Below are 27,722 nucleotides of genomic sequence, written 5' to 3'. Positions count from 1 at the left end.
TCCACTCATGTGTCTAATATACATCCATATGTAAACCTGTATCTTACACATGTGTTCACCAAAGTATCATTTGGGGATTTTTACTGGAGATCAGGGCACATGTAAACTGCAGAGGACATTACTTTAGAATACCAGTATTGCCTTGCTTACTTGGGAAACCCAGTAAGGATAGACAAATGCCAGTATTAATGGTCAAGGCCATGTTGGAAATGAACTGTAGATGCAGGTTGGACCCACTCCTATTTCTTGTGCTAGATATTTATTTTATCATGGCATGTCTTTCCTCCCAAGAGCTCAAGGTGGTATGTATGGCTTTCCACTGTCACATTTCATTCTCACGACAACCCTGGGAGGCAGGTTAGGCTGGCCTCAAATCACTCAGTGAGCTTCATGGATTGAACTTCATGGCTAAGTGGAGATTTCAACCCTGATTCCTCAGGTCCCAGCCCAACACCCTAACTACTGCATCACACTGTCTATGCAGGCTATATTTGGCTAGATAACCAATCACAGCCCAAGTCATTATACTGTCTGCAGGTCAGGTCAGTACTTAAGATACTGTTGACTAAGCACTCCATCCTTTACCACCCAGGTTAGGTCAACAAACCTGTTGCCTGGATACCTCTGTGGAATGAAAACCAAGAGCAGTCCACAAATATGGATGAACTCTTAGGAGCCACTGGACATCTGGAGCTTGCTTCCCAAATAGGTATGTCATTATATCCTCAAAACAAAAAAAAAAATCCTTCCAGTAGCACCTTAAAGACCAACTAAGTTAGTTCTTGGTATGAGCTTTCGTGTGCATGCACACTTCTTCAGATACACTGAAACAGAAGTTTCCAGACCCTTCTATATAATGAGAAGGTGGGGAGGGGTATTACTCAGATAGCTGTGATGAGCTATCTGCCAATCACCCATTCCCACCACCCTTCTGAGTAATACCCCTCCCCACCTTCTCACTATATAGAAGGGTCTGGAAACTTCTGTTTCAGTGTATCTGAAGAAGTGTGCATGCACACGAAAGCTCATACCAAGAACTAACTTAGTTGGTCTTTAAGGTGCTACTGGAAGGATTTTTTTTTTTTGACTATAGCAGACCAACACGGCTACCTATCTGTAACTGGAATTATATCCTCAGTATTGGATAAAGCCAAAATGGAGAAGGATGCTGAAAGTAGTTTTGTCACATGTACGTCCCACAATTACTTGAGTGCACCACCTCTCCCACCCAAATCCATAAGCGGTGTCATTTAGCAACAGTGTCTACTACCATCAGACAGACGTCACAGTGATGTGTGTTATAACAGATAATCCATGCCCTGCATTTTTTTTGGAGACACACCCCAATTATCTAGGCTTGTCCTAATAAACTTACTGAATGCTTACACCCACTTAAAAAACAACATACTTTTATTGAGTTTTCTGACTAACGTAATACAAGCGGCAAATTACCCACATGGCAAGGCAGATGAAATAAATACTGAAAGAATCAAATAAAGAACAGCAGACCCAGCTCTGCTCTGAGTGTAAGATAACTGAAAGGCCAGTAAAAATAAGGAAAGGAATCTTTCCTAGCCCTGAAATATTCACAGTCTATCAACCATCTCATGTCTGCCTAGTGACTGTCATGGGATGAAGCCGAGAGATACCCTGGTGAGACTTTAATGTCCTACGGTTTAATTGCTTGCTTGCACCCAAGCCACATATGACAACAGAGTTCCTGGCATTTTGCTTCTTCTGGTCAGTTGTAGAATGAAACCCAACACAGGAAGACATTGGGAGAAATTAGACACGTGTCTCCAGATCAGCTGGAGCACATGAATGGGAAATCATGAGACTGCTCCCATTCTCTCATGAAACTGGTCATGCAAATGTCTCATCAAGGTAGCAATTCAGAGGGAGGTGTTTCACATCCATCAGAAATGATTCAAGGGCGAGGAATGACTCATCAGCCACAGAGCTAGCTGAATAACTGAGAGTTCACCCACAGAGACGCAAGAGGCTTATAAAATAAGCAGCTCGCTTGCATCTATCATAACCACTGGGTGGGTAGAGATCCATTCAGTGCATTATTGATCATTTGTTTTATTTCAGAAAAGAAAAACAAATCACTCAAGGTAGCTCAGCTTGATAATAGAATATGCCATCTAAAACCAGTTAAGAACCTATTAAAAGCAAATGCAACAGGCAAGAGCAGCTGAAAGGCATATCCCAATACAGTGGTACCTCGGGTTACATACACTTCAGGTTACAGACTCCGCTAATCCAGAAATAGTACCTCAGGTTAAGAACTTTGCTTCAGGATGAGAACAGAAGTAGTGCTCTGGCACCACGGGAGGCCCCATTAGCTAAAGTGGTGCTTCAGGTTAAGAACAGTTTCAGGTTAAGAATGGACCTCCAGAATGAATTAAGTACTTAACCCGAGGTACCAATGTACCTTGCGACACAAGTAAGCCAACATGGTGCCTTCTAGATATTTTTGGACTACAACTCCCATCATTCTGATCATTGCCCATGCTGATGGGGCTTGTTTATCTATTACAACCATTTATATCCTGCATTTCAACAATACAAATCCTTCCAAGGCAGCTTACAAGAAAGACAAAACCAATGGGGTGGGGGTAATTCAGGCTCTGAGGGGGTCTTTGCTTGCCTCTCTTTCACTGACTCCTTCTCACAGGGCAGTTGATGGTATATATGGCACAGGGAAAGAGAAAGTTCAGCTGGCAGTGGCTCTAAGGTGGTCATTGCCTGTCCTCTCTCTTCACATCCTAAGGAAAATCTTTCCCACAGGGCAGTTGATGGTAGAGGGCCCTGTACACAGATGCTGGAACAGGCTCTGAGATAGTCTTCACCTGCATCTCCAAGGCCCATTTGCACTGTACATTTAAAGCAGTATCATACCACTTTGAATAGTCAGGCCTCCCTGGCCCCACGAGAATCCTGGGAAGTGCAATTTGTTAAGGGTGGTGAGCATTGTGTGGAGACCTCCTCCTTCAGTTCTCAGAGTGCACTGGGAAGATGGCTTGACTGTAAAACCACTCTTGAGAATTGAAGCTCTGAGAAGGGAAGAGGCGTCTCCTAACAACACTCAGCACCAAACTATCTTTCCTAAGATGCTTTGGGAGAAGCCATGTGTTATGTACTGAGTTGAATAGGATTCAGAATGCAGCAGTCTGATTAGACCTAGAACAATAGGACCCAGAATGCAGCAGTCTGATTGTCCACAGGAGCCACCCAATCCAGCTCCAGGTGGAAGTGAATCCGCAACCTGCTTGGCCTACAGGTGAATCCCGGAATTAGCCAATCACGGTGGGGCCCATTGTGTAAATAATGTATATAAAACAGACATTTTGGGGGAACATTAATTCCTCCTCACCACTATGAGCTGAATAAAGAGCATGAAATCCACTCTCGACTCCAAGTATATTTCACCACGGCTATTTAAAGCAGTGAAATAGTGTTTTAAATGTCCAGTGCAGATGGGACCCTAGAATGGTAGTCCCAAACATCTGGCAAACACCAAGCTGCCTACCTCTGAGTCTACATCATCAGCGAGTTCTGGCAGTAAACGTTATCAAAGGATAACCTTTTAAAATAAAATGAAAAACCACCTTCCAAAACAATGGAAGGAGATACCAGGCGATTCCTTTTGCTAATGCATCTCGCAGCTTCAGAGTCGGAACAGGAAATGTTGGGGTCTGCACTTCTGCAACTCTTTTCATTTTTTAAAAAATATATATATTTTTTATTAATTTTCAAATACAAAATAAAATTATACACTCCATACATCTTAGCTACATCTTATTTCTCTTTTTTTCGACTTCCCTCAACTTGTCTGTAAATCATTCATTCTTTAACTTTAAACACCTTTCTTTTTTGTTGTTTATATTATTGCTGTAAAACTTCATCCCCTTTTAATATATTTCCCATCACAATGCTTCATTAAAACTTACAAACGTAATCTGGTTATCACTTAGTTTTTGCTTCTGCAACTCTTTTCAAATGGGAGAAGATACCGCAGGGCCACAAAGGTTAGGCTCAATGGAAATGCCCCCTCAAGAATCCAGGACCAAGGCTATGATGTTAGGATATATTTCTTAAGTAGTGGAACAAGTCATACCAGGATGAAGCAATGCAGTGCAATTGCTTTGTGCAGCAGATTCTGAAGGAACATCACGTTTCTGCCATCAACCTCTCTGTGTGCCTTCCCACCCCACACACCGTAATGGAGCAGCAGGGTGTCACATTTCTGCTTCAAGGGTAAAAAAAAAATGTCCAAAAATGGCACTGGCATTGAAAGAAGTGAAAGTGGCAGTAATTGCAGAAAAATAAAAATGTTCTAAATCTAGAAAAGACTGGGGGTTTCCCAAACACATGGGAAGTACATCGTGGGCTATGCATGGCCAACTGGAGTGAAATAGCTAATAAATTCAGAGTAAACTTGCAGAGTAAGCCCAACGGTAGGAAACCTTCAGAACTTAAGAAGGCATACTTTAACCCTATTCCAAACTCTGGTCAGAACTGGGGGAACAGCTGGCGGAGCTAGCCAGAGACCGCCAGAAAGGGGGGAGGAGCCTTTAAAATAGAGTTTGTTCTTACATACACACCCTTTTTGCCAGTGTAACTTCCACTGGGTTGCTAGGTCACATGCCCAAGCTGAATGGAGATTAGAACAGGGGTCATTCTGCACCTGCCCTGCCTCCCCTTTCTTGGGACTTAGTGCTGGGTCAGCCAGCTTCAGCTAACCCTCAGTTGAGATGGGATAGGGAACTTTCCCTAGGCTTGCCATACGTCCGGAATTTTCTGGACATAGCCAGAAAACACCCATTAGTGTTCAGGTGGAAATCACTTGAATGCCCATGAAAATTTCAGAAGATTTTGGCGAATTTCCTTCAAAATAGCTCAGTGACTTCTTTCTTTTCTTGAGATTTTGCAAAAGGTGGTGTCCAGATTTTCACTTTTTGAACTATGACAACCCTAACTTACTCCAATGTATCTCTGGCTGAACTGGGATGAGGGACTTCAGCCCGGGTAGCCCTTATTGAACCCAGAGAAAGATGTTGACAGCAATATTTAGAGATTAAACTGACAATAGCTCTAGGAAGCAAACCATGACATCACACTCCTGGGTCCTTCCTTTTCCTGGGGAAATCCAGGTGTGTGTGTGTGTGTGTGTGTGTGCGTGTGTGTGTAGCATATTTTTGGCTGAATGAGCCACTACACAAATGTGCTCACTATGGCTGACTGTCACCTCCTCTTCCTTTTCTGGTGTCTCTAATACCCAGAAGGAAAACCCCCATAGTCAGGGTTTTGTGACCTTCCTCTTCCTTTGCACACTTCCCTTTGCACACACACACACACACACGAGAGAGAGAGAGAGAGAGAGAGAGAGAGAGAGAGAGAGAGGTGTAAAAGTGGGCAATATTTTTTAAGGAAAACAAATCCAATTTATTTAAAGTGTTTCAAGAAGCAAGCTGGGGTTACAAGTGGACCCTGAGTCATGTGGGGAAGAGAGAGATTGAAAGCTATACACTGAGTTCCTTCTGAAAACAGCTACATTGTGCACCTTCTCTCCCATGCACTTTGAGTTTTATAGCCTTTCAAAAATCTGTCAGTATATTTGCACTGGCCAGGCTGCCCCGTAAAATGGTACTTATCTGTTAACATCTCATTCCTCAACCCAGTTCATTTTATTCTGAAGCGACATCTGGGATGATTTCACAAATGAGCTTTCCAGATGGGCGAAAATTCAGCGGAACTCAAACCACAATAAATTAGATTACAGTGAGCACAGAATAAATTTACGACCTGCTTTTTCTACAAGGAACTCAAGGTTTGGTTCTTTCCACCCGTGCCCTACTTTACAACAACCCTGCAAAGTAGATTAGACTGAGAGGTCCAGAAATTGCATTGAAATAGCTTTCTTCCACAGTCACGTTGCCCTTACAGGCTGGCAACGGCACAACTCAAGGCAAGAACAAACAGATTGTTTATTTGAGCTCTGCAGTTTGCATTTGCAGAGTTCTTTCCCATCAGCAACACCCCGGCTTGCAATCATTCAGAGCTGTTTTGAGTTCTGTTTTCCCGTAGTGAAGATTCTGTAATCATGATGATTTATCTATGTAATCTGGTACAATTGCTCCCAATTAGTCTGATTAATATGGCCAACACATTGAGACTGAGTGGGAAGGGAAGTTGGTAGCAGTTCAATTTTATAGCCTAATTTAAAACCAGACAAGTTGGATTTCGAAATGTAAAAATAACCATGAGGAGTTATGTAAGAATAAATGAGAGAGCATAGAAGGGGATTTAAAAGAAAATAAAACAAACCTGTGTACACGATACAAGTTGTTGGTGGAGAGATTTCCCAGGCCGTTTAGATGGCTGTAGTCCATTGCATTTCAATGAAAGTCTTTCCATCATATATTCGTCATTCCCAAACATCTCTATTACATTTCTAAAATGGAACTCCTGGACATTTGCTCAGTGTAGTCAGTCTCCCTGGCAGTCTAGCTCGGGATTCCAATCCCAGCCAACCCCAGGTCCCATTTTCTTCCATTTGAATTACTGTAACTTTAATTTTTAATCCTAGCCTATCACAATGGCCCACATCAAGCTACAGTATAGAAAACAAAATCCCCAAATTACCACACATCCTACCCCCATGGCTCTTCTCACCTTGCGAAACCAGTGCTCTGTTTTGTAACTAAACAAAAAACAACAACACACCATGTGCTAGAAATTTGCTTTGGTGACTCCACTTAAGCAGCAATCCTAATGGAACTTGCCTCGCAATTAGCATGCATAGGATTGCACACTGTTAACACTGGTATTTCATGCTGTTGATTCATTGTTTCCTTAAGTGTCCTCACTGGCCATGAATGAACCGCGTGCATATTTTCCACTGTCAAATACTGGAAGCTGCGCAGTCACAGAAAAGGGCAGACAAAGGCTGTGTCCCATATGTAAGACAAAGCTGTTTAAGGCATGTGCTGCAGTGGACACTCTGCAATGGAATGCAGAAATGTCCAAAAGCTGCCAGTTGCAGCTAGAACTTCCTTGCGGTGTCCCATTTGCTTTCACAAAGACCGTAGCTCACTACTTAAGCACCTGCTTTGCATGCAGAAGGTTCCAAGTTCAATCCCTGGCACTGCCTGGTAAGACTGAGAATGGCCTCACTCTTTAAATCCCAAAGAGACACTGCCTGTCAGTGTAGGCAACACCAAACTAGATGGAGATAATGGCATGTTCTCCTTACGTTCATATGATAATAGGTAAAGGTAAAGGGACCCCTGACCATTAGGTCCAGTCGCAGACGACTCTGGGGTTGCGGCGCTCATCTCGCTTTATTGGCCGAGGGAGCCGGCGTACAGCTTCCGGGTCATGTGGCCAGCATGACTAAGCTGCTTCTGGCAAACCAGAGCAGCGCACAGAAACACCGTTTACCTTCCCGCTGGAGCGGTACCTATTTATCTACTTGCACTGCTAGGTTGGCAGGAGCAGGGACCGTGCAACGGGAGCTCACCCCGTTGCGGGGATTCGAACCGCCGACCTTCTGTTCAGCAAGTCCTAGACTCTGTGGTTTAACCCACAGCGCCACCCGCGTCCCTCATATAATAATGCTTCTTGCTTAAATGGATGTGTGTTGGCCATCTCTTGCTGTTTGGCTATGGGTGGCCTGTGATCTCACCAAAGCACACTGCACCTGAGTGGAGGCAGTGATATTTCCAAAAGTTGGAGGCAGCGATGCTTCTGAATACCAGTTGGAAACCACAGAAGGGAGAAGAGCTCTTGTGCTTGGGTCATGCTTGTGAGGTTTCCTACGGGCATCTGGTGTGTGTGTGTGTGTGTGTGTGTGTGTGTGCACTCGCAGTATGAGAACAGGATGCTTGACTAGCTGGGCCAGCGCCTGATCCAACAGGCTCTTCTCATTTATGTTCCTTATGGATATATACATTTGGTCCATTTTCTCTTCCCTAGAAGAACACAGTGTGCAACAGCTGAGACATTCAGCACGGGGCAGTCACCTTCCACGTGGAAGCAAAGTGGCAAATGGAAGGAAGAGATCGTCTGGCAATAGGGTGTTGCAGAGCAGTGAGAAGACATGTTCACTTGCTGAGGACTGTGGCTTGAAGGCAGCGGTTATGCACAATCAGAAGCTGGCTGAGGTCTGGCACTCTCCTAGGTTCCTATGTTTGTTAATTTTATTTATGCTTTTCAGGTTTATAAATTTCACTAATTTTACAATCCTTTTAACATTTCAAAACTTGACTTCCTTCCCCCTATTTCTGCGGTTCCTTAAATTTATTTTTAACATCTTCTGCATATCTAAATTAACTCACTTTGCTCATTTATTCATCTACTTTAAATATATACTCTTATAAAACTGCAGGTTATTGCAAAAATCCTGCCAATATTCTTATCTGTTTACAATTTATCTGTCAACATTCAATAAACCATTTCCATTCATTTATAAAAAGTTTGTTATCTTGATTTCTTATTATTCCAGTAAGTTTCACCATTTCTGCATATTCCATAAGTTTTTGTATCCATTCTTCCTTTGCTGGGACTTCTGCTTCTTTCCATTTTCGGGTGAGTAACATTCCTGCCACTGTAGTAGCGTACTTGAATAAGTTTCCATACAGTTTAGGTAGTTCTGTCCCTATAATTCCCAAAAGAATTATGGGTTCCTATGTAAGATGTAGAATATGTTTTAGTGAGTCGACAAAAGGAACTATCCTGCGTGAAAGCGCAACGGTACTGCGGAGACAGAATTCTTGGTCAACTATATTTTTTTGTTGGGATTACAGCGCAATCCACTTTGGCTGCAGCTGAGCTCGGTGGAGAGAACTTCAGATCTTGGAGTCTATAAAGAAAAACTATAAAGTGACTGTGAATTTTTAATAACAAGACGCAAGAGAAGATTTGTTTCATCAAGGGATGGGTGAGGCATGGAGAGAGGCAAGGAGAAAGGCATGGCAAGAAGATCACTGTGCAAGGACCAAGTAGAAATTGTCTTGTAGGAGAGCACCAATTGCAGAAAATTGGAGATACTCTGTACTTTAATGGAAACGCTTTGCTTCCAAACTAGCTGCTAAAGGCTAGAGTAGAAGAGTAGTCACAAGATAACCCTCTTCTACATGTATAGTAGAGATGGGGAACCATTTCTGGCTCAAAGGCCACATTTGCTGCTGAGGACCAAGGGTCACTGGAGGGCAAAGCCAGAGGCAAAAATGGACAGAGCAACAAATGTGACTCTAACCTTTCTACAGTATAATCTTCCACTGGAAACAGTTGGTTTTGGGTGGTAGCAACTGCACTGCAAAACTATGTCGGATGATCCACTATTTGCAGTCTTTAAACTCTTCTCAAAAACTTACTTACTCTGTCAAGTTTTATTTTCTCTGCTGGTTAGCGGGTGGGAGTATAAATTTGGTTTTTGTTACTGTGCTGCCAATGTTGTTTTTGCTGTTATGGGGGAGGGCTGCTTGAGATGTATGTTGTATGGTATATTAATGTTTATATTATTCTCTCCCCCCCTCCTTCTATTGTAAATTGTATTTGTTCATAGATTTTTCTGTGTGAGTTGCTTGGAAACCTTCTTTGGCGACAAGCAATTACTAAGTTTAATACATAACCGTTGCCCCACATATGCCAAGAACTATTGCTCAGGTCCACTCACCTTTTGTAGTTCACTGGAATTAAGATACACACAAAAAATAGAGATATTAATCACCTTTAGCAAACACTGAAGAACCTGGCAAAAGATGAGTGTGCTTTCCTAATACATGCCAATGATCTTGATCAAAGGCATTGCCATCTACTCAGACAGGGAAGAACAAAAGAAATCATGAGACACACACACATGTGTTTCGCCAGGCTGGCTTAGCCGCCCAACAGGTAAGACATGAATATAAATAGCTGGCACAATTATGGCTAAGAGTCACGGGGATTTAGCCTCAATGAGTTCCCCATTGCAAAGGGCTGATTAAACTACCATTGTTAGATTGCCATACTTCCTCAGTGGTGAGGTAGACGCTGAAGTCAGCATGCTTAATTTGTTTTATGATCTTTACAGGGCTGGCTGCTGTTTTAATGTGCTTTAATATGTTGAATTATCTTGGGTGACATCCAGTGCTGTCCATCCACTTGCACAACAGAAATCTGCTGGGGGAATTTTTTCTTTCTTAAATAAAGTTTGTAAAAAGAGGGGGTGGGGAGAGACATCTGATTGCACAATGGGAGTTCTAAGTTCTTGTTTCCCCTTCTCAACACCCTGAAGCTGATTTGGGGGGCACACAGGGGAAAAGAAGGGGGGAATCCCACTTCTGAAATGGGTGGCCCATTGGTTATTTTAAAGGTCCCCGGCCCCTGAATATTGAGCCTGTGAATAGTTGTGTACACGTGTGGGGTACACGTGGAGTATATTTGTGTGTGACAAGCTTTTAGCAGTTTTATATCTGCTAAGTGCCTTGGTTCCTCTCAAAGAATTATGGGAATTGTAGTTCAGGGAGTATACTAAGAAATTCCTACCACACGCACTTTGCAGTTTTCCTGGAGGAGAAGCAACGACCTTTAAACCAATTTAAGCCTGTACAGTGGTACCTCGGGTTAAGTACTTAATTCATTCCGGAGGTCCGTACTTAACCTGAAACTCTTCTTAACCTGAAGCACCACTTTAGCTAATGGGGCCTCATGCTGCTGCCGCGCCGCCGGAGCACAATTTCTGTTCTCATCCTGAAGCAAAGTTCTTAACCTGAAGCACTATTTCTGGGTTAGCAGAGTCTGTAACCTGAAGCGTATGTAACCTGAAGCGTATGTAACCCGAGGTACCACTGTAGTGTACAAAAATTCATGTTGCTTGGAAAGATATGTGGATTTGTGCAATCCCCACATGTGCATTAACACTCTAGTTTATACACAACTGCTCAGACCCAAAAATAGGCAGATGAGGCCTTGTTAGTGGTGCCCAGTGCTGCCCAGTTGGCAATAGCTCATGTCAGGACCTTTTCAGTGGTGGTTCCCTGATTGTGGAATGCCCTCCCTAGTGAGGTCCACCTGCTTGCATCATTATTAATCTTTAGGAGGAAGCTAAAAACATTCCTGTTTACACAGCCATTTAGTGGCTGAAGAATACTGTTCCTGGCAACCTCAAGATTATTGGATGGAAGCTGATTTTTAATTGTGATCATTTTTGGAATGTTTTTAACTATGGTTGTTTTTACAAGTTGTAGACTGTCTTTGTTTTGTTTTTAAATTACATAGGTATCTGCCATCCTGGGCTCCTAGGGGAGGAAGAGCGGGATATAAATTCAATAAATAAATAACTATGCACGCAAAAGTTACATTTTGAAGTATACACTAAATTATATAATACCTGTTCTTTAAAGAGAAAATGCCTTTAAAAAGCCAAAGAGATTTTTTGTGTGTGTCACTTACCTATAGTCTCCTTAATTTTTGAAGCTGTCACTTTTACTCCTTTTTTCTCAAGCAAATGACTAATGAAGTCGAGACACATCCCGATTTACATGGTAATGCACCAGTAAAGCAGCTTAATGGTCCAAGAGCTAACATCCAGGTTTTATGTATTTATTCAAGTGAATACGAGGGTATTTCTGCCACAAGGCTTTTCCATGTCATTTTAAGCTGTCTCTCAATAATTCTTGCCACTGTGACTAAGCTCTATACTCTTGTTAACAGTTTACTAGACAGGTGCAAAGAGGAATTAAAAGGTTTGCATGATGGGATTTTTTTTGGGGGGGGGGCGAGAGGCAGGTACATTATATAATAACTTTTTAATATGTGCACTTTTCTTGAACCTGCTGAGCCCCATTCATCAAATAAATCAGGCAAATGAACCATAAGGTAGCAGATCTAAGACGGGATTTTTGAGCAAGTGCTGCAGTTGCCACTCCTTCTGGTTACTGCTGCTCACTCTCACCCCAAGACACACACTTCACTTTCCCAAGGAATCTGTGTAGAAGTTAGATCCCATAGAATGAATTGGAGGGCCTGTTCACATCACCGCTTACTCTAGATCCAGTGCGCTCCCATTGCTAGTTTTTGAAGCTGCATACACACAACGCGGGTGGCGCTGTGGGTTAAACCAGAGAGCCTAGGACTTGCCGATCAGAAGGTCAGTGGTTCGAATCCCTGCGACGGGGTGAGCTCTTGTTGCTCGGTCCCAGCTCCTGCTGACCTAGCAGTTTGAAAGCATGTCAAAGTGCAAGTAGATAAATAGGTACCACTCCGGCAGGAAGGTAAACGGAGATTCCATGCTGGTTCCATTCTGGTTCGCCAGAAGCGGCTTAGTCATGCTGGCCACACGACCTGGAAAGACTGTCTGCAGACAAACATTGGCTCCCTCGGCCAGTAAAGCGAGATGAGTGCCGCAACCCCAGAGTCGGTCACGACTGGACTTAATCGTCAGGGGGCCCATATCGATCCTGCAGCTCCTTTTTTATATATACATACAATGTTAGGTGAGAAAGGAAAGAGAGAAAGAGATGGAGGAGAGTGGTTAGTGGGGTGGGGTCAGGTGGCAATGCTTCTAGTCTTCTACTTAGTGTACATGTGGGGTTTTATGTCAGTGTTGATTGTGGGTTCTCTTTACTATTCGCTTGTATTTCTTTGGTGAGGAGAGAAATTGGGGGTGGCCTAGGGTTGTCTCTGATTGGCTGTGGTGAAATTTGTTTTTGTGTGTGAGTAGTGTGTGTGTGTGTGTTTGGGTCAGGTTAACCAGATTGATTCATATGCTGTTGGTGGGCTCTTGTTGTTGTCTTGTTGGGCTGTGTATGTGATAAAGGGTAACCATACCTGGGTTAAGGCATCTTCTTCTATTTGTCCCCGTGTCAGTTTCAGTTTATTGGCTAGTTTTTCTAATACAGTAAGGCTGTTTCCCATACTATTTAGTACCATTGGTCTATGCTTACTCCTGACAGGTCTCTCCAGTGTCTGGCTGTGATGCTTCTGGCTGCTGAAAATAGATGGGTTATGAGCTCTTTGTGATGTGAGTGGGCATTATTATCTTGGAAGATGTTCAGCAGGGCCAGTTCTGGGGTGACTTCTAATACTTGCTTAGTTATTTTGCATATTTATTGTATGATTGTTTCCAGAAGAGTTGGATTTGGGGGCATTCCCATCACATGTGAAGGTATGTGCCCATGCAGGTGCAGCTTTTCCAGCATTTTGGTGAGGTTCTTGGGTGTATTAGTGCTAGTTTCCGTGGTATTAGATCCTGCAACTCGTTGACAAATACTGCTGCTTAATGTGTTTTCCCTCAAACCAGCTTCAGTCTGACTAGAAAAGGGCCTTCTGGTGGTTCTCTCATTGAGAGAAGTGAGGTTACAGGGAACCAGACAGAGGGCCTTCTCGGTAGTGGCACCCGCCCTGTGGAATGCCTTCCCATCAGATGTGAAGGAAATAAGCAGCTATCTTATCTTTACAAGACATCTGAAGGCAGCCCTGTTTAGGGAAGTTTTTAATATTTAATGCTGTATTGTTTCTAACACTCGATTGGGAGCCGCCCAGAATGGCTGGGGAAACTCAGCCAGATGGGCGGGGTATAAATAATAAATTATTATTATTAGTAGTAGTAGTAGTATATTATTATGCCACATTCCCTTTGTGAATGGTGTGCACATTCGAGACAGCCATTCCACATGCACAGATAACAGCTTCATGAGTAAGACAGGGGCAGAGGAAGGGGGTGCAGTGGGGGCGGGTCGCTTTGGGTGTCACAACTGACAGGGGTGACAAAATGCCAGGCAGCAATCACCGCAAGGGCTGTAATGCACCCGAGCCACATGTCTCTCCTGGGAGAGATGCGGTGGCCTGGGTGCACGCAGACTCCACGCTGCCCAAATGGTCCACCCACTGCTCCCCCCCCCAGCTGTAGGGCAGCTGATTGGGAGGAGGCAGGCAGACTCTGGAGGCCCTGCGGTGCACCCTGCCCCTATGGATGGCTCACCCTGCCCCTGGGAATGTGCCCAGGTGCCACTGGAGTAAGCGTCCGGGGTGTGTGAGCGTCCGGGGTGTGTGTGTGCATGGTCAGCGAAACCAAAAAGATATCCCCACCCTCTCTCTGATGTGAACAACACTGTGTGAATGTGGCTTGAAATGCACGGGTTTGGCAGAACAAGCTCGCTGCATTTTAAGTTGCTAATGGGAACATATCCTTAAGCACACCAAGCTCAAAGAGGAAGTGGGAAAGAGGATCCTCCTCCTAACTTTCTCCTGCAGCTGCATGCAATTTTCCATGACCAAGGAGGTAGAGGGTGGGGGAGGGGGGTCTCATAGGCTTTGTGGGTGCCAAGGGAAGATCACATGAGGCACCATGGCACCCATGGGCCACCACAGTGGGGACCCCATTATACAATCACATTTAAATACTTAGAAAATTATTTATAATTGGAAATATAAAAGATGCAAGTGGAAACAAAAAATATGTGCCCTCTTTGTTGGAATAGATGTTAAGATTATAGGACTTGGCACATATGATAAAACTACTTTTAAGATTAGAGAAGATATGCAATTGAAAAGTTTTGTTGAGAAATGGTCCATCTTTATAAAAAACACACACATGGAATAATACTTTTTAAAGCGTGTAGTCTTTTGTGTTGTTAAGAGTTTTGTCATTGTGATTACAATGGCAATGTATGTTTGGCAGATTTCAAAAGGGTCACCATCTTGAAAGAGGCAGTGATATGGCCACTTCTGAAAAAGCCCACCCTGGACTGACCAATTGGCTTGTGACAACTACCACCCTGTTGTCAATTCCCCCTTTCGAGAGAAGGTGATTGAGTCCGTTGTGGTACAACAGTCGTAAATACTCTTGGATGAAATGGTGATCTTGCCCCATTCCAGTTGGGTTTCAGACAGGGATTGAATCAGCCTTGGTTGCCCTGGTGGATGACCTTATCACCAGGAGTGGAGGATTAAAACCCTGTTAGTTTTACTTGATCTCAGGGACTTTTGATTCTATCAGACATGGTAGCTTCCTGAGCCTGCTCCGTGAAATGGACAATGTTTTACTATGGTTTGGTTCCCACCTTCAGGGTCAGTTTCAGAGAACAGTGTTGGGTGATCATCTCTCGTTCCCCTAGCAGTTCTGCTTCAGGGTGCCTCAGGGTACCATCCTGTCCCTGTTTCGATTTAACATCTACATGAAGCTGTTGAGAGCTGTCATCGGTATGCGGATGATACTGAGCTCCATTTCTCTGTAACATCTAAATCAGGAGAAGCCATGCAAGTTCTGGACTGGTGCCTGGTTTCAGTGGTAGGCTGGATGAGAGCCAAGGAAGTGACTCTCTGAGTCCTGCCAAGGAGGAGATGCTGGGGGCGAGTAGTTCCTAAGTCTGGATTATTGGTCAATAGCTTGCTTTGGATGGGTCATATGCCCCCGGAAGGAGAAGGTTCATAGTTCTGGTGGGCACTTGGATCCATCTCTGTCACTAGAGTCCCAGGCTATGAGTGCCTTTTTACCAGCTACAGTTTCTGGACCAGGATAGCCTAACCGCTGTCATCCATGTGCGGCTAACCTCCAGATTGGATTCTTCCAAGGTGGGTCTGCCCTTCGGGCTGATCTGGAAACTGCAGCTAGTGCAAAATGTAAAGGCGAGACTGCTAACTAGGGGTGGAATATTGCCAGTATATTGCTGCTGAAAGAATTGGCTGCCAATTGGCTACTGGGCTAAGTTCAAGGAGCTGGTACTGATACATAAAGCCCTGCATCCCTTGGAACCAGAATGCCTAAAAGATTCTCATTCCCTTCATACCCAGCGAACTAATGCCAGTGCCCTGGAAGAAGCAAATATCACCAGTGTTGAAGCAATGATTTTTCAACATCAACTTTGTTGGACTGGTCATGTTGTGCGAATGCCTGATTATTGTCTTCCAAAGCAACTACTCTATTCCGATCTTAAAAATGGAAAGCGTAATGCTGGTGGTCAACGAAAGAGGTTTAAAGACTGTCTCAAGGCAAATCTAAAAAATGTAGTATAAACACCAGCGCCTGCGAGCGCTCCAACTGGAGAACAGCCTTTACCAAAGGTGTCATGGGCTTTGAAGACACTCGAACTCAGGATGCAAGGGAGAAATGTGCTAAGAGGAAGGAATACTTGCCAAATCCACACCATGATCAACTCCCAGCTGGAAACCAATGTCCCCACTGTGGAAGGACATGTGGATCCAGAACTGGCCTCCACAGTCATTTATGGAATCATTGTTAAAACTGTGTTTATGGAAGACAATCTTACTCGGCTATGAGTGATTGCTGAAGAAGAAGAAGAAGATAACTGTGTTCTACAGGAGGGCATCCTAAAAAAAAATCCAATCCTATCTGGAGATCCATTTCATATGTCAGAATTGGGCCTTTATACATGCAGTTGCTCCATATATGTTTTTATTGTATTGCAAATTGCTCTGGGATGCCTCATGGAAAGCAATTCATAACCAGAACCAAATGAATTAATGATAGTTTAGATTTTCAGAAACGGGATTGTGCATGAATTCAATGTTTTAATAGTTTAGTTGGAAATGTTACCCACCCACACAAACACACCCACACAAAACTTTTGTACAAGATAACTGAAAGTAAGAGATGAATATTACTAATGTGGAACTGGATGTGCAGATCCCAGCTCCATGATACTACATAATCCACGTTTATTGTTCCATCACAAAACTTCTAAAATTAGATTCGGTGTCAGCAGAACAAATAGGGGCTGACTGTTGGCAGACTAAATATAGCTTAAGTTGCAAGTTGGGTATATGTTGGGGCAATCACATGATAGTTTCATAATGTGCCACCAGAGACTTCTCCTATAAAGGAGAATGAATATGAAGAAGCAAGTGTGTGAACAGGGCCAAACAGGGCAATGCTATTAACGTCTACTCAAACGTAGTCCCATGGGACATACTCCCAGGTAAGTCTGTATACAACTGCAGACTATGTACTGCTGTTGTACAACTCCCATTCATTTCGGTGGGCCTTCCAGAGGAGAAATTATTCACAGGTTGTACTTCAGTTCACAAAACAAGCACAGATGGGCAATAGCTGTCATCACTGAGTTTGATTCTCTAGGGGTCTTGCTCATAGTACAGTGGTACCTCGGGTTACATACGCTTCAGGTTACATATGCTTCAGGTTACACACTCCACTAAGCCAGAAATAGTGCTTCAGGTTAAGAACTTTGCTTCAGGATAAGAACAGAAATTGGGCTCCGGCGGCGAGGCGGCAGCAGGAGGCCCCATTAGCTAAAGTGGTGCTTCAGGTTAAGAACAGTTTCAGGTTAAGTACGGACCTCCAGAACGAATTAAGTACTTAACCCGAGGTACCACTGTACTTTTTTTCAGTTCACAATTCACCACCACCACAAGCGCTACAATTCTATGAATGAGGGGGTTGGTGCTGTGCTGTTTGGTTGTGATTGTATGTATACATGCAACATATAACGATCTATTTAATCCTATAAATGCTTAAATGTTTTTAAATGATTAGGGTCCCCCCCCATGTTTTAGTTGTTCTTTTATCTGTAAACTGCCTTAGGGAAGAAGGCTGGGTATGAACAAATATATAACAAAATCAGAGAATTGCATAATTGGAAGCGACCCCGAGGGTCATACAATACAGTAATAATATTAGCAAACTTGCACAGGGTGGGGGTGGAGGAAGGGAACTTCACCTGCTGAACTTCTTCCTGTCTAGTTGTTGTTAAAGGAAATGTGTGTCTGTGTGTGGTGTGTTTTTTTTTAAGGCAATCCTTACTGACACAATTCACCATTCATCGGCAAAACCAGCCATTAGATTCGTTGCAAAGAAATCCATAAAGCTGAGCGGGGCGGGGAGAGAACCGTCTATCTCTACAGCGCAGCTTAGAACAACCCCAAAATACGTTTTTGTTTTGTTTTGTATTTAAAGTGAAGGGCTTCCCATCTCCCCATTGCTTATTCCAGCCCTGTAATGCGCGCGACCGCATCTCTTCTGCTGGGTTACCATAGAAATAGAGGCACGGCCAGAGACGTTTGCATTCAGCGAAGTGGCCGAGGAGCAAGGGCTTGATTGGTCGGTCGCCGCAGTAGAGGAGTGGCGGAGGGTCAAGGAGAGGTGAGTTCATGCGGGGGGCGGGCGAGCCGGAGCTGGCAAAATGCGCGCTGCAAAGGGGGCCGTTGCTGATTAGAGCCCTGGACCGGTCCCCCCCCCTTTCTCTCTCTCTCTCTCTAAATGGAAGCGTTTGAGCAGCGATCTTTACAGAGACAACGCCGGCTCTCCGTTTTAACTCGCACGTGCCCAAGTTGCATGAGGAGCCTTTGAATGGGTCTCGGCCGCATGACACCTAGCGCCCTCTCGGGGGTACTGCAACCCTGCGGCGAAGGGAACGGCAGCGAGGGGCTCTTGGAAGGCTGGTCCAACCTTCCATCAATCACGGAATTGCAAGAGTTGGAAAGGGATCCGGGGAGTCATCTAGCCCAACCCGCTGCAAATGCAGGAATCTTTCACCCAACGTGGAGCTCGAACCCACGACGTTGAGACTAAGAGGCTCTTAGCTCTACCTAGTAAGCTATCCTGAGTTCATTCCTGACCTCCATTTTCCTGATGAATACACCCCCGCTGCTTAATATCAGCTCCCGTTGCGGTTCAGGCCCAGGCACAACCCATCTCGCTGCATAGCAAGACCCTTTGAAGGTGGAAAGTTAAGACGTTTTTGAAGCAAGTTTAAAATAAAACAAAAAATGCAGAGCTCTGGGAAAAAGCACCGCCTCACATTTTAGGCACCAAAGCTGCAGAGCTTTATAGACTTACCTGGGAGTAAACCTAGTTGAGCACACTGTAGGACCTGCTTCCTAGTAAATATGCATGGGATTGCATTGGGTTCAATAGGGTTTACTACCAAGTAGACCCAGACATTGGACGCAGGTGGCGCTGTGGGTTAAACCTCAGAGCCTAGGACTTGCCGATCAGAAGGTCGGCAGTTCAAATCCCCGCGATGGGGTCAGCTCCCATTGCTCAGTCCCTGCTCCTGCCAACCTAGCAGTTCGAAAGCACTTCAAAGTGCAAGTAGATAAATAGGTACTGCTCCGGCAGGAAGGTAAACGGCGTTTCCGTGCACTGCTCTGGTTCGCCAGAAGCGGCTTAGTCATGCTGGCCACATGACCTGGAAGCTGAACACCGGCTCCCTCGGCCACTAAAGCGAGATGAGCGCCACAACCCCAGAGTCGGTCACGACTGGACCTAATGGTCAGGGGTCCCTTTACCCTTTACCTTAGACCTGGACATTCTGACCTAGGGCAAGCCCCATTGAACTTGGTGGGGCTTACTTCTGAGTAGATGATTGATTGATTAATTGCACTTATAACCCACTTTTCCTCCAAGGAGCTCAAAGTGTGGTGCATAGGCCTCCTCCTCATTTGATCCTCACAACAACCCTGTGAGGTAGGTTAGGCTTGTAAAGAATTGCACCATTACTAGGCTTCTTTATGGGCTGCAAGGAGAGCTTTTCCTGTTATCAGGTGTTTTGAAACGGGTGGGATGGGGTGGGGTGTTAGTTCCGAAAGGAAGTTTCCTACAATTATTTTAACCAGCAAAATATTTGTGCTTGCAAGATGAGTTTAAAGCATTTGACTGGAGTCAGGACTATTATTATTTTTTAACTAAAGCACCTTGATTTTCTTATCGAAGGCTGTGGGATGTTTTCTGAATGGGCTGTAATTTCCACTCCATAGATCAATAGGTCAAAGATCAGAGATAGTTCTGTTGCTGCTACTGTTGTTTTTGGAACTTGAATGGGAAATTTGGGGAGGAAAAGAGAGGAGAGTTTCTCGCCAGAGCTAGGGGCTACAAGCTCTGAGGAGAGAGGCAGCACCAGAAACTGCCCTCTGGGGATCTGCTGAGGTAGTTCCTGTTTGCCCTTGATGTTGCTCTGCTTGCATATTTGTAAATAAAGCAAATATTACAATACCACCCTGCGCATGTGTATGTGTGATCTCCAATACTATCTCATCTAAGAACAAAACTGAAACCAGTGATCCTGTCTCTGGAACTTCTCCCTGGCCAGAAGTAGGCAGATGTACACCATACCTTTCAAGCACGTTCAATGCGCTCTTCAAGCATCCTGGGAATTCAATGTGCTCTTCAAAGCATCCTGGGAATTGTAGTTTGCTAAGGATGCTGGGAATTGTGGTTGATTGAGGAGGAAAACCACAGTTCTAAGGGTTCTTTGGGGGACGCCATGAGCTCTAGAAGCACATTCAATGTGCTCTAAATGTATGGTGTAGATCTGGCCTTCGTAACACTTGTTTGGGAGTAAAGCAATTCAAATCGGAGTCAGCTGAGGTTAGGGTAAAGGAGCATGGCCCTACACCAGCCTTCACTAACTTTATTTCCCCCTGCCTGATGTTTTGGACAAGTCCCATCAGCCCCAGCTGTGAAGTGAATCCTTCCTTCTGCCTGCCCCTGGACCTGCTGGGCTGCCAGAATGAGCATGGACCCTTCGCTGTGAAATGTGAGCTCCTGTTTGGCCACTTACCTTGGCTAAAGCCTTGCAAGAGTTAGGGCAGCATCTCTGCAGAGCCTGCAACACACAGTGGGTCCCAACACTGTTGGATGTAGCAGCAGGGTGTACGTGCATGTGAGTGTGTGTCTTGTTGCAAAATGGCTTAGGCAGGCCTTGACCTCTAAGACACTCTATAGCAGAGCTTTCCAAACTTTTCATGTTGGTGACACACTTTTTAGACATGCACCATTTCGCGACACAGTCATTCAGTTTTACTAGCAAACTGGAGATTAAACTAACCTCTTTCCAGACCTGGGAGGAGCACGGGGAACGTTTGCACAACAAACCTACACACTGCAGCCAACACACTAAAGCAGAGGTTTTCAACATTTTTGGGTCCACAGCTCCCTTAACCAACTACATCATTTCTGCGGCACCCCTGTGAGGCTCAGGAGCCCAGTTATGTCACCCCTTGCCTGCAGAGCTGGCAGCCTCTCACTCTTTTTCAAACACCCTCCCTTGTGGAAGGTTTCCTCAGCCTCCTCTCCTCTCTCCTCTCCTTGGGAGTCCTCTGGGCAGCCGCTGCTGCCACGCCTGGTCTCCCTGCCCCACTGCAGAGAGAGGTGCCTCCTCCCACTGCCCCACAGGGGCCTAGGAAGCAGCCCCTTGCCAGCCTCTGATCAACCTTGTAGCCAGGGCTGCTGCAACAAACAGCTGTGCAAGCCTTTGGGAGGCAGAGACTTGAGAGGGCATCAGAAGAGGGAGGGAAAGAAAGAGGGACAGAGGCCAGTGTTGCCCACGGCACCCCTGACCATCAGTCAAGGCACCCCAGGGTGTCATGACACACTGGTTGAAAACCACTTGGTTCAAAACCACTGCATTAAAGTGTCACGGCACAGAGTTTGGAGAGCTCTGCTCTATAGTTTTTTCTGAAACAGGCTAACATAGCTATCCCTCTGGCAGTTGTAAACAAAATGTATACAGTGGTACCTCGGGTTAAGTACTTAATTCGTTCCGGAGGTCCGTTCTTAACCTGAAACTGTTCTTAACCTGAAGCACCACTTTAGCTAGTGGGGCCTCCTGCTGCTGCCGCGCCGCCGGAGCCTGATTTCTGTTCTTATCTTGAAGCAAAGTTCTTAACCTGAAGCACTATTTCTGGGTTAGCAGAGTGTGTAACCTGAAGTGTATGTAACCTGAGGTACCACTGTATTCCAAATAATATAGGGGCTACCAGCATATTTTATGATGCAGAAATGCAACAACCACAACAACCACAACACTTTTAGACTGAAAACATCCACATTTTCCCCCATTCGTCTTCAAATGAAGAATGCCGAAGCCATGCTTAGAGTTAACAAGAGCTCTTCAGAAGGATCTTAACCTTACAAAAGAAAACAAAAGAAAAGTAATAAATGGGGCCTATCTATCTACCTATCTCTTCAGTGCTGAGGAATCTGATTACCCAACATATTAAAAGCATGACGACAGCTCGGTTATTGCTTTTTGCAAGCTGCAGATTGAGAGATTTTGTAAGATTGTTTGAAAAGGAAACAGTGGGGCATGGAAGTCTTATTTGCTTGCTACATTTGCAACCCACCTTTCCTATAAAGAGCTTGAGACATTGCACATGCCCCCCCAATTTATTCTCGGAAGGACCCTGTGGTTGGGCTGAGAGACAGTGATGGGCCCAAGATCATAGAGTCATCTTCGCAGCTTGCTGAAGATTTCAACCCTGGTCTCCCCTGTCCTAGTCCAACACTCTCTAATAATAATAATAATAATAATATTAATAATAATAATTTTTATTTATATCCTGCCCTCCCCAGCCGAAGCCGGGCTCAGGGCGGCTAACAACACTAAAACAGTGCAACATTATAAAAACATGTGATCTCCTCAAGATGTTGTGGACTACTAGCCCTGTTATGCTGGGTGGGGCTGATGTGAGTTCTAGTCCAGAAGATCTGGAGGCTACCACCTCTCCTTCCTTTAACCTCTGCACCAGGCTGGCTCTGAGGGGCCTAATGTCATTTTATTCACAAAACTTCCACTCTTAATATCCAGCACTGACAATAAAGGGTTAATACGGAGTTATACAAAAATACCAGCCAGGAGGGACAGGTGTTTGAAAATGGAAGTCATCAAACAGAAGAATGTTATTGGATAAAAAGACATTCTGTGTAGGGGAAATCGAGGACACTGGATTATGTTGTGGAAAGAGAAATAAATTAGAGATACAAGTATTGAAGGCTTCTAAACAAATATGTCTAGATGGTGTGGGATGCCTCTAATAGGCAGTCCTTGAGAGCTGGGTAGAGCGGAGCTGCTGCTGCTGCTGTAATTCTTATTATTATTGCAGGATAGTAAATAAATAGTCCATTCCAGGTTGGCTTATGTGGGAAGACCTACTGGTCTGACCAGTTTAAGCACATTGGCATTGGGTCTCTTTTTGGGCTCCATTTTGAACCCCAGGCTCCATCTTTGAGTGCATAAGCATCTCCCTGGCTTCTAAAGGCTGCAGGTACGGTGGGCAGATGCAAAAAAAAAAAAAAAAAAAAGGATAGGACTCCCTACACTTTTAAGTATAAGAGGCAATTTCAGCAGGTGTAGCTTGCAGAATCATCATTTCTTCATTGTAATTATTCCCACCTTCTCCTCACCCTGCACAATGGAAAGTTTTCCTCTTACGTGCTCCTTAAATCTCTTCTGGGGTTTCCCCCAACCCTCCAGATCAGATTTAAGGATGGTACAGAACTCACATGGGGAGGAGCGGATGGGATTCCTGTTGCACCAGCACTAAGCCTTGTGCTCGTGCAGCTGTTCCGTTGCATACTGCCCCGTGTCTGCTGAAGGGTTCAGTATGTGATAGATTTCCTACACCATAACATAGCTGTCAAGCGAATTACAATGTGAGAATGAATCACACCTCAAACCCTTCTACAGGGCCAGGGCTAGTCTTAGCACTGTCACCATTCCCAAATATTGGGCTGTATACCAAAATTCGCCCAAGACATTTTGCTGCCTGAGGCAAACAACAAGATGATGGCTCCTCGTATTTCATGTACAAAAACTGACCAGAATTGTAGCTGAATCATACTTGGATGCTGTCAACATTGTCTTCTGCTGCACCTGAAGGCAGCAGTCAGTGGCGTAGCGTGGGTTGTCAGCACCCGGGGCAAGGCAAGTAATTTGCACCCCCTAACCCGTGGATTTGCACCCCCTAACCTGTGGATTTGCGCCCCCTAACCCTAACCCCCAGATGTTGCGCCTGGTGCGGCCGGCACCCCCCTGCACCCCCCACGCTACGCCACTGGCAGCAGTCTAGCTTAGGAGGAGCAGAGCAAGGCATTGTACGCACCCAGTTCCCTCCTCTTCCCATCCTACAGTATCCAGGAGCTGACTCACTCTGCCTAATGGGAGGGCCGGCCATGAGCCAAACAGGAATGGAGAGGGACAACCATGCTCCCATCTCACAAATGTATAAATGACTTGAGACTCTGATTGCAGGCAAGGGCTGTTTATTATGGTTTATTTATCTTGATTATTACATTGATATCTTTCCTTTCCTCCAAGGAGCTCAAGGCGGCGTACATGATTCTCCCACTCCTCAGTTTCTTCTGACAACAACCCTGTGAGGTAGGTTAGGCGGGGAGGCAGTGATTGGCTCAAGGTCACTCAGTGAGTGGGGATTTGAACCCTGGTCTCCCAGGCCCTAGTCCAACACTTATAATCACTACACCACACTGGCTGTTGAAGAAATGCCTTGACTGGATGCATACAGGTTTATTAAGCTGTGATCATTTACAACAGGGGTCAGCAAACTTTTTCAGCAGGGGGCCGGTCCACTGTCCTTCAAACCTTGTGGAGGGCCAGACTATATTTTTTTGGGAGGGAGGGGAAATGAACGAATTCCTATGCCTCACAAATAACCCAAAGATGCATTTAAAATAAAAGCACACATTCTAGTCATGTAAAAACACCAGGCAGGCCCCACAAAGATCCCAGAGATGCATTTTAAATAAAACGACACATTCTACTCATGTAAAAACACGCTGATTCCTGGACCATCCGCGGGCCAGATTTAAAAGGTGATTGGGCCGGATCTGGCCCCCGGGCCTTAGTTTGCCTACCCATGATTTACATCATCATTTTATTTCCAGGTTAAGAAAGGAATAGCTCTCCTTTCAAGATTTTTGTGATTACCCCACACCCCAGATGTTTGCTATCTTTCCACTCCAGATTTGATTCTTCATCTATTAATCCCCACCCCCACCCAAGCAACTGCCAATTTAGGAAATACTCAGAGAGGACAGTAAACCTCCTACATCCCCAGTGTAAGCATTTTTTTATTTTGACAAAGCAGTAGAATGAAGCAGATCAAAACATTGACTGGAGTAAATTGTTAAGAGGATGAAAACAGCAAGCTTTGGAGGAGCTGGTGAAAGGCAGAGAATCTATTTTTGGTGCAGTTAAAATTAATAGGATACATTTCAATTTCCTCTGTGTATATAATTTCCCTTTAAATCTTAGCTCGTTGCTCTCCGACTGTCTGTGCAACACAGAAATTATTCTTAGACTACTTATTATTCTAGCAGACTTCTCACCTCTATTCAGTGTGACTCATGGCTGGTTTACACCTGTATATTCATAAAACTAGATGACAGCTGCATTGTATGTTGATCTAAGTGTGTGAATGAACCGTCGCAGATCTAAAACCTTAGACAAATCTTTTAATATCAGGCAGTGCCACGCCTCCTCAAAAACATCCCTGAAGTCAATCCGCACAGTCAGCTGCTAGTCAAGTAACACAGAGCTATGTGTGAACCAGGGTTCTCGAAGACTTATCGGCTCAAGCAGCCCAAAGTGCCTTTAAGTGCATTAAACAGTGTTGTTGTTTTCTATCCATGATCCACAGCCCTTTCAAAAGTGAACATCGGTGGTCTCCATCATCTTAAGGTGAACTTCTCTCTTCGGTTAGGTACCACAACATTGTTGACCACATAGCATATTTTACTTTCATTTATTGTCCTGTGTTTATACAGTGGTACCTCGGGATGCGAACGAGATCTGTTCCAGAGCCCCATTCGCATCCTGAACAGAACGTAAGATGTGACGGCTTGTCTGCACATGCGCAGGTCGTGTTTTGCCACTTCCGCGCATGCGTGTGACGTCATTTTGAGTGTCTGCGCATACGCGAGCGGCGAAACCTGGAAGTAACACCCTCTATTACTTCCGGGTTGCTGTGGAGCGCAACCCGAAAGCGCTCAACCTGAAGCACATTCAACCCGAGGTATGACTGTATCTCAATTCTTCTTCCTGAACTTAGGCAGGGAGAACCAAATGCACAAATATAAGACAGGGGACACATGGCTTACAAGCAGTACGTGTGAAAAGGATCTTGGGGCATAACATGAGTCAACATGAGGCAATAAAAAGCTTACACTATGCTGTTGTTGTTTAGTTGTTTAGTTGTTTAGTCGTTTAGTCTGACTCTTCGTGACCCCATGGACCAGAGCACGCCAGGCACTTCTGTCTTCCACTGCCTCCCGCAGTTTGGTCAAACTCATGCTGGTGGCTTCGAGAACAGTATCCAACCATCTCATCCTCGGTCGTCCCCTTCTCCTTGTGCCCTCCATCTTTCCCAACATCAGGGTCTTTTCCAGGGAGTCTTCTCTTCTCATGAGGTGCCTGAAGTATTGGAGTCTCAGCTTCAGGATCTGTCCTTCCAGTGAGCAACACCATGCTAGGCTGCCTCAACAGAAGTCTAGTGTCCAGATCAAGGAAGTCATAGTACCACTCTAGTCTGCCTTGGTCAGACCACACCTGGAATACTGTGTGCAATTCTGGGCACCACAATTTAAGAAGGATGTTGTCGAGCTGGTATGTGTACAAAGGAGGGCAACCAAGATGGTCAAGGGTCTGGAAACCAAGCCTTATGAGGAATGGTTGAAGGAGCTGGGTATGTTTAGCCTGAAAAGGAGGAGACTGAGAGGAGATATAGCCATCTTCAAATATCTCAAGGGCTGTCACATGGAAGAGGGAACAAGCTTGTTTTCTCCTGCCCTGGGGGTAGGACTTGAACCAATGGCTTCAACTGGTAACAAGGGACAGGGCCTTTTTAGTTGTGGAACCTTAGCTTTGGAATGCTGTTCCCAGAAAAGCTCACCTGTTGCCCACTCTGGTGACTTTCCACTGCCAGGCAAATAACTTTCCAGGCAGTTGAATTTCTGTTGATCTGTTTTACTCTGGTTATTTTTTATTCAGCTGCTATAGATTTTTTGTTTCTAGCTTATTTTTCTGTTTCAGCTGTTTTGTAATATTTCACCATAAGCAGCCTTCATCCTGTGTTTGAAGGGCTGGGTGTAAGTTCTAATAAGAAAATAAATAATAATAAATGATAGGGAGAAGGCTAGCATGGGGGTACATTTTTACATTGACAGGAGAGATGACTGTCAATAATGAATTCTTCTGTGCTACAATATTCATGTTTGGGGGGATGGAGGGGAATGTTTCAGTTGAGTGCTTTAGGAAGGAACATAGGGTGTTTCCTAAACACATGTGCTGTAATTCTCTCCATAATGGCATTCTCTTTGTTGTTCTCCATAGTTTTGGCAGCATAGTTGCCAACATAACATGCTCGCAGACGGCATCTGTCGAATTTCCTTATCATAGTGGTATGTTTTCCCTTTCAGACTGCAAATATGCAAATATATTGTCAGTGTCTCTTTTCCCTTCCACAATTCGGTTAGCTGAGGGCTTTCCCATAGAGTTTGACTTTCCCAAGTGCATTTATTTCAGAATTCAACCACCGAGAACATGCTCTTTTCAGCAAGAAATGCAGGGAATGCAATGCTGCAGAATCCGTCTCCTGTCAGCTCCTTCTCAGAATCAGCTGTTAAACAGACGACATGCTCCAAAAAAGAAACAGCCTGCCTGGAAGCAGCTTTATTCCATAAGTTGAAACATCCCATCTGTGCCACATAATTAACACTTTGTGAATACTAGAGGGCTGTGAACTTTGTACAGACAAGCATGGATTCCGAGCCTTGCTAACACAGATTGTTAAGCATGTCAGCTGCTGCCCTGGGCCAGGGCTTGAAATGGTTTTTAATTGCTTGATGGGCAAATCACTTTATTCAGCCTCCTTGAATTGAAGGGTGCATACAGACGTATGTTGTTTAAATGGGCACTGGCTTTGGTCGGATGTAGCACAAAACTACGGTTTAGTAT

The 27,722-nt window shown here is 44.7% G+C and overlaps 1 long non-coding RNA gene across 1 annotated transcript; it reads left to right on the top strand.

The window, feature by feature from the left end:
* The first annotated feature begins 597 nt into the window (after positions 1–597).
* Positions 598–27,422, top strand: LOC310845150. The gene is made up of 4 exons (XR_014564517.1): positions 598–709; positions 17,959–18,109; positions 24,066–24,128; positions 27,291–27,422. It is a non-coding gene; the product is annotated as an uncharacterized lncRNA (long non-coding RNA).
* Positions 27,423–27,722: the final 300 nt, after the last annotated feature.

The sequence above is a fragment of the Podarcis gaigeae genome (genome assembly GCF_964106915.1).
Source record: "Podarcis gaigeae genome assembly, chromosome: 5".
Taxonomy (NCBI): Eukaryota; Metazoa; Chordata; class Lepidosauria; order Squamata; family Lacertidae; genus Podarcis; species Podarcis gaigeae.
The sequence above is the reverse complement of the archived record's forward strand: the minus strand, read 5'-3'. Positions and strand labels throughout refer to the sequence as shown.